At 49.9% G+C, this 6,579-nt stretch overlaps 1 pseudogene; it reads left to right on the forward strand.

Moving 5' to 3' along the window:
* The first annotated feature begins 1,210 nt into the window (after positions 1 to 1,210).
* Positions 1,211 to 1,328, forward strand: LOC126253862 (5S ribosomal RNA; annotated as a pseudogene).
* The last annotated feature ends 5,251 nt before the right edge of the window (positions 1,329 to 6,579 follow it).

Here is a 6,579-nt window from a genome sequence, read left to right on the forward strand (position 1 = left end):
CCGTGCGGCAGTTTTACGACTGTAGCTGGTACAACAGCAGTCTGAAGTACGATGTGACTTACAGGTGATTTGCCACGCTCGTTTGGGAGAATCGGGGAATGCTCCCCAATTTTTGCCCGAGGAAATAGATACACAAACACTTAAAATACGACAACACCCCGGACAAAATTTTCACTATTCACAGACAGATAGTGGTCATAGCTTCCCTCCCTAAAGGGTCCTCCCAACTTCAACATTATTGTCAAACTGAAGAAATGTATTCGTAGTTGCGACTATGGGCAACCAACGCCTGTATAATGAAATGACTACAGTGAAAATGTATGCCGTACAGGAACTGGAACCCAGATTTCTCGCTTATCGCAAGCAAGCACCTCAACATGCTTTTTTTTAATTTTTTGAGGGCATGGAGGGAATGGTGGGGAGGACAGAGAGTGCAGGGGTCGAAACCCGAGGCCTGGCCACGGTATCCAACTTGCTGTCAACGTATTAGGAGTGGTGAGAGGAAATCAATAGTGGGAAATTTTTCTGATTTTTCATATATTTTTATTTTCTCTATGCCACACCTAAAATACGCGTAACTAGCACCACATCGTGCACTAAATAAACGAAACAAAGTCTCAGGACTTTCCTACGCTGGGGAAACGGAAAATGTGCTTTGTACACGATACAGAAGGGTGATCCACTACACTCCTTATGCATCATCATCCACGTATGTCTTCACACATGTCGTAGGTTATCCCATCGATAATCGGACGTGTTCTCGTCAGCTCAGTCAATGGCTATCTTCTCCTACCTGTTGATGATCCAGCTGCATGGATGATCGCATAGGGCACTCCCTAAGTAATTAGAGAAATATTGCCTATACTTTGGGTTTGGTAGAATGTTACAATGACGTTCTTGTAAGTAGTTCTGAAAGTCCAATACATCTTTAGGTCCATTGTGAAATAAATATTGAACCTCGTGCGTACACGGATCCACGTGAGTGTGCTGGTTTTTATGCGTGGGAAATAGAGTTCATCCGGAAAAAGTAGAAGCCGAGGTGATGTCTTCTGCCGTGCCACATCTCAGACGGTGCTCATTCATGTCTGGTACTCCGCATTCCACATACAGAGGCGACTGCGACATACATATCTTGCGGAGGCGTGACCGGGTGATCTGTTTATCGTTGACTATGATGTACCATGTTGATCGGACGCCTGTATCCGTTGTGGGCAACGGCCTTGCCGCAGTGGATACACCGGTTCCCGTGTGATCACCGAAGTTAAGCGCTGTCGGTTGTGGCCGGCACTTGGGTGGGTGACCATCCAGGCCGCCATGCGCTGTTGCCATTTCTCGGGGTGCACTCAGCCTCGTGATGCCAATTGAGCAGCTACTCGACCGAATAGGAGCGGCTCCGGTCAAAGAAAACCATCGTAACGACCGGGAGAGCGGTGTGCTGACCACACGCCCCTCCTATCCACATCCTCAACTGAGGATGACACGGCGGTCGGATGGTCCGATGGGGCACTTGTGGCCTGCAGACGGAGTGCTGTATCCATTGTAGGCGCGTGTATTATCCGGCACACTACATTCCCACAAAAATGAGGATGCTTGGCCTCCACGACGTTTGGTGGATGCCTCTGTTGTAGAAGCGAAATATATTCTGCGCCGTCACCCGTTTCGTCGTTGGTACTGCGATAGGGACACAGCTGAGTTCATTCTAAAAGTGACCGAAGTAGCAGAAAGGTGGGAATATGTCTTGCATCCTCAGCGGGGGCGTTAGGGAGGGTGGAGCAAACCCGTCAACCCTTGTGGACGGTGGCACCACAGATTGATGTGCGAGCTGACAATCAGGGCCACTGCTCTGGGCTGAACGTGAACTAGGCCAAGACCTTTCCTGTCTGGTGGAAGAGTCAGTGATTCTCAGCTGACTTTGAAGAGCATGCTTATACTTACGTAGGCTCCAAATGCCGCTAATAGACGTCGTATCGGAAGTACATGCGATATGTGTGGAATTCACGATGCTGGGTAAACATTAACGAAGTGTGTCCTTTGAAGAATATTGAGGATCCGCAGAGGAAGGTTGGTGATCTGGACCCGAATTTGTTTTGTAACAAGCGGCGGTAGTTAAGGGCCGCAATATGACGTATGTCGTCGTGAAACGCTACTCCGAGGCATTTGATAGTACCACTAAGCTGTTGGGGGTGGACACAAGCTGGAGCGAACCTACCTCCTATGTTCATGGCGACCGATTTGGTGACGCTGAGACAGCTGCCGAAGACACAGTGTATATATGGCAATCCATTTTAGTGCGTTGGTTACATGGTCAAGGTTGCGGAGCACGCGAACCAGGTCGTCTGCGTATGCTGCACAGCGAAATGTGGCGCCAAGTAACGTTAGTCCAGTGAGGCGTTGACGGGGGCCGTTGTCGGAGGCCATAGTGCATCGATTCAAGTGCCAGAGAATAGAGTAACGTCGACAGAGGGCAGCCTTGAGGCACCGATCTGGAAATCGGGAAGGGCTGCGTGAGAAGCCCATTGACAAGCATGTTAGTGGTCCCGGATAAGGCACATCACAATGTCTACGAATATGTCGGAGAACGGACGTCAGGTACACGTGACCCACACGATCTAAAACTTGGCTAAAGTCTAATGATTGCAACGTTCCCGGGATGCGGAGTGGCTTCGCTAGGGCTTCCCTAGGGAAGCCTGATATGGTGAGATGATATGAGGCAGAGTCGGTCTTCTACGGTTCGCTACCCGTCTGGTGAACATCTTCATGTCGTAGTTGAGGAGTATTAGCGGGCGGTAATCATGTACTCGAGCGCCACCCGTCAGTTTGTGAACCGCTACAATAATTCTTTCGGCAAAGGTTGCAGAGAGCGGCAACGCGAGGGCCATAAGTTCCCCACGGATGTCCGTCAACTTGGGAGCCAGTAAATACTGCAAAGTTGTGTAGAGCTCCACAGAAGGTCAGTTGGGACCTAGAGAATTGTTCGACGCACCTTTACATATAGCGTAGATAACGTCTTCTTCAATCATTTCGTCCAATAACTCAGTTTGTGAGTCCTGTGGAACAGTGCCATAAACCAATCGTGAGACTCCTGTCACGGTCGCCGGATAGGTAGATGGAGCAGAATGAAGTCGTGTGAAATGGGCCACGAAGGCTCCACCAACACCGCAGTGCGTGGTGAGGCGACGGCCGTCCACAGTGGTGACGCCCCTCATCGTATTTTATGTTCTAGAATGGCGTGGTGCATTGTGGGTCGTTCCGTTGCTATTCTGTCTTGTGTTCACGCACGTACGATCGTACCTCCGAGGTGTCGGTGCACATGATCTATGATCTGTGCCTTCGCATGGTGTACTGTTTTCTGTCACTCGGCTGTGGGTGGCAAGGAAGCGCATTCACGAAGGACGGTGAAATAAAAATGTATAGTGCGCCACTTCCAATCAGCGATCTCCCAACATTACGTAACGAAGGTTCCTCTTAGGGCCGGCTTCGCAAAATTTAACTACCAACTTAACTATGTAGGACACATTGGAGGCGGTGGACGCACGAACTGCGTGTGTCCTCGCTGGTGCGTCAACAATCCAGAGGAGCTGCATGAACGAAGTTTAACTTCCAGGGATGTCGGATGCGCCACACCCGCTGACGATGAAAGGTGATGGCACATATATTGGCCTCATCATCAGAAAGGCTATAGGCCACACCTCCGCGTCACTCACTGTTTCTGCGAGAGAACGGGAGAAGTAAATCCTATTGATGCGACTAGACTAGTGACTCGTAAAACGAGTGAGTACCGGCCGATTTCCATGGACATGTTCTCATGCATCTACCAATGGAGCTGATGATTGTCCCAAGTTCGGAGCACGGTGAATGGTACAGCAGCTCATCCTTAGGTAACTGGTCGCTACTGAAATCGCCATGCCTGCCATGCTACTCCTTCCGCGAAGAAGAGGGATCGGCGACGGCGATTCGTTCCGGAATAGGTTTACACGTTGATGAACTGGACGCCTAGCACCGCTACGGCCGTTCCTCTAGCATCAGGGAGATATTGCACTTCGTCCGCCTCGAAGCCCTCCCAGGGGAAAATTGCGACATCGGTGTTAGTTAGCGAGAGGTGGGACACAAAGAACCGTAAAGCCAAAAGTACTGAGGAAATCGTCGACGAAGACTTCTTGGGGAAAGACAATGTCGATGTCCGCTGCATTGAGCCCGTCTTGGAGCAGCGACAACATCGTTTGCGTCTGAATGGTGTTAACATTGATTCTCGCTATGCGATAGGTCTGTAGACGGTCTTCCGCAATGGGGACAGCCGACAGCGTCGCCTTACGTGTTATTACCTGTCATCTGTAGGCCGATGGGGGCAATCGGCGACATCCTTCAGTCTTTGTCGACTCTGTCATCATGTCGGTCAATCCCGAACGTGCTACGGGTGTGCAGTCTGACGTCCCCAGTCTTCCATGTGGCTCTCCGTCTGCTATGACGGTCGACCGTATCACCCATGCGTAATCAAGGGGGAGAGCCGTTATCGTAGGGGGTGGCGCCGTTTCACCTAACACGTTTTGTGCCAGCCGATGTTAAATACACGCCGAACGTCTCTGACCCTCCTGGCAGTAACCAGAACAAGTATGGGGCTGTCCATGAAACATCACGATTGCTCGACATTCACCTATGACTAGGCGGGACGGCATGTGTTTTGTTAATTCAGTTTTAACTTGTCGCACGCCATTGAGGACCGGGTACATCTCGAAGATGTTCCTTTTTTCTCCCGCGTGGCAAATTACCATCTCATACGGCCTGAAAGCCGCGGTGATTATGTCCGGCGGCACTTCAAACGGGAGTTCGAAGACTCGTAACGTGCGTGAGCCTAGTGCTGTATGGTCAATGTATCCACTTAAATGCAGCCAGCGGAATGTTTGAACTTGAGAGTGCTCTCACATCTGCTCACAACAGCGTTACAAGCATTACACATCACGTGATCGACCATCTTCACGCAGACGTTGCTACTTGTGATGCAGAAGTGGGTACCAACGATTGCTGTGGTTCTACTTGAACTTCGTCACGCATGAAGCCTTCGATTTCAAAGTCTCGTGTCTTGCTTGGTTCGCTTGGAAGCTGATCTTGATGCCAGTTATCCTCCAGGAGTGGGCCGTAGGGACTCAATGTTGACGGACTGGAGTACTAGCTGCAGCAAGGAAGTAAACATAACGCGCGCTCGCGACTCTGCGGACGGGGCGTAAAGAAGAGTCTTCGCCGCGCGCCTGCTGAGGGCAGATTCCATTAGGCTATCGGAGCACGACTCACGGCCACACATAAATTTCCATATGTCATCAACGATGAGTCTACAACCTGCACTCGTACATTCATTACATATGTTCCATTTCAGGGAAGACATTTCAATTGAAAGTCGCTTGCCCGGTGCTGGCGGATAAAAACGATATTGTAGTGCCTGTGTGGTTCTAGGCGCTTCAGTTCTGAACCGCGCTGCTGCTACGGTCGCAGGTTCGAATCCTGCCTCGGGCTTGGATGTGTGTGATGTCCTTAGGTTATTTAGGTTTAAGTAGTTCTAAGTTCAGGGGGACTGATGACGTCAGATGTTAAGTCCCATAATGCTGAGAGCCATTTGAGCATATTGACGTATTGTCGATTGTGGAAATACTGGCGAGTAGTATTGACGGTCCAAAAAAATTTTCGGTCGTATCAACACATACTGAGCGTGAGAGCTCTATTATTGACGGTCTGGCAGTTCACTTCAGATATTGACAGAAGCCGGCCGGCCGGAGTGGTTCAAATGGTTCAAATGGCTAAAAATGGCTCTGAACACTATGGGACTTAACATCTATCGTCATCAGTCACCTACAACCTAGAACTATTTAAACCTAACTAACCTAAGGACATCACACAACACCCAGTCATCACGAGGCAGAGAAAATCCCTGACTCCGTTGGGAATCGAACCCGGGAACCCGGGCGCGGGAAGCGAGAACGCTACCGCACGACCACGAGCTGCGGACCGGGCCGGAGTGGTTGAGCGGTTCTAGCCGCTAGTCTGGAACCACGCGACCGCTATGGTCGCAGGTTCGAATCCTGCCTCGGACATAGATGTGTGTGATGTCCTTAGGTTAGTTAGGTTTAAGTAGTTCTAAGTTCTAGGGGACTGATGACCTCAGAAGTTAAGTCCCATAGTGCTCAGAGCCATTTGAACCATTTGTTGACAGAAACGCATGAAATAGCCACACAGTGTTAGTGTGCTGTATCTTTTCAAAAAATGTTCAAATGTGTGTGAAATCTTTTGGGACTTAACTGCTAAGGTCATCAGTCCCTAAGCTTTCACACTACTTAACCTAAATTACCCTCTAGACAAACACACACACCCATGCCCGAGGGAGGACTCGAACCTCCGCTGGGATCAGCCGCACGGTCCATGACTGCAACGCCTTAGACCGCTCCGCTAATCCCACGCGGCTGCTGTATCTTTGCAGTAAGTCTGTCTCCTTTTTGCTAGATGTTCACAGTTCACTACTTTCTTAAATGAACAAAGAGTTAATAGTGAATTTATCGAGTGCTACATAAAAAACCGTGTGATTTCCATCTTCAG

The sequence above is a fragment of the Schistocerca nitens genome, chromosome 4, assembly GCF_023898315.1.
Source record: "Schistocerca nitens isolate TAMUIC-IGC-003100 chromosome 4, iqSchNite1.1, whole genome shotgun sequence".
In the NCBI taxonomy this organism is placed as follows: domain Eukaryota; kingdom Metazoa; phylum Arthropoda; class Insecta; order Orthoptera; family Acrididae; genus Schistocerca; species Schistocerca nitens.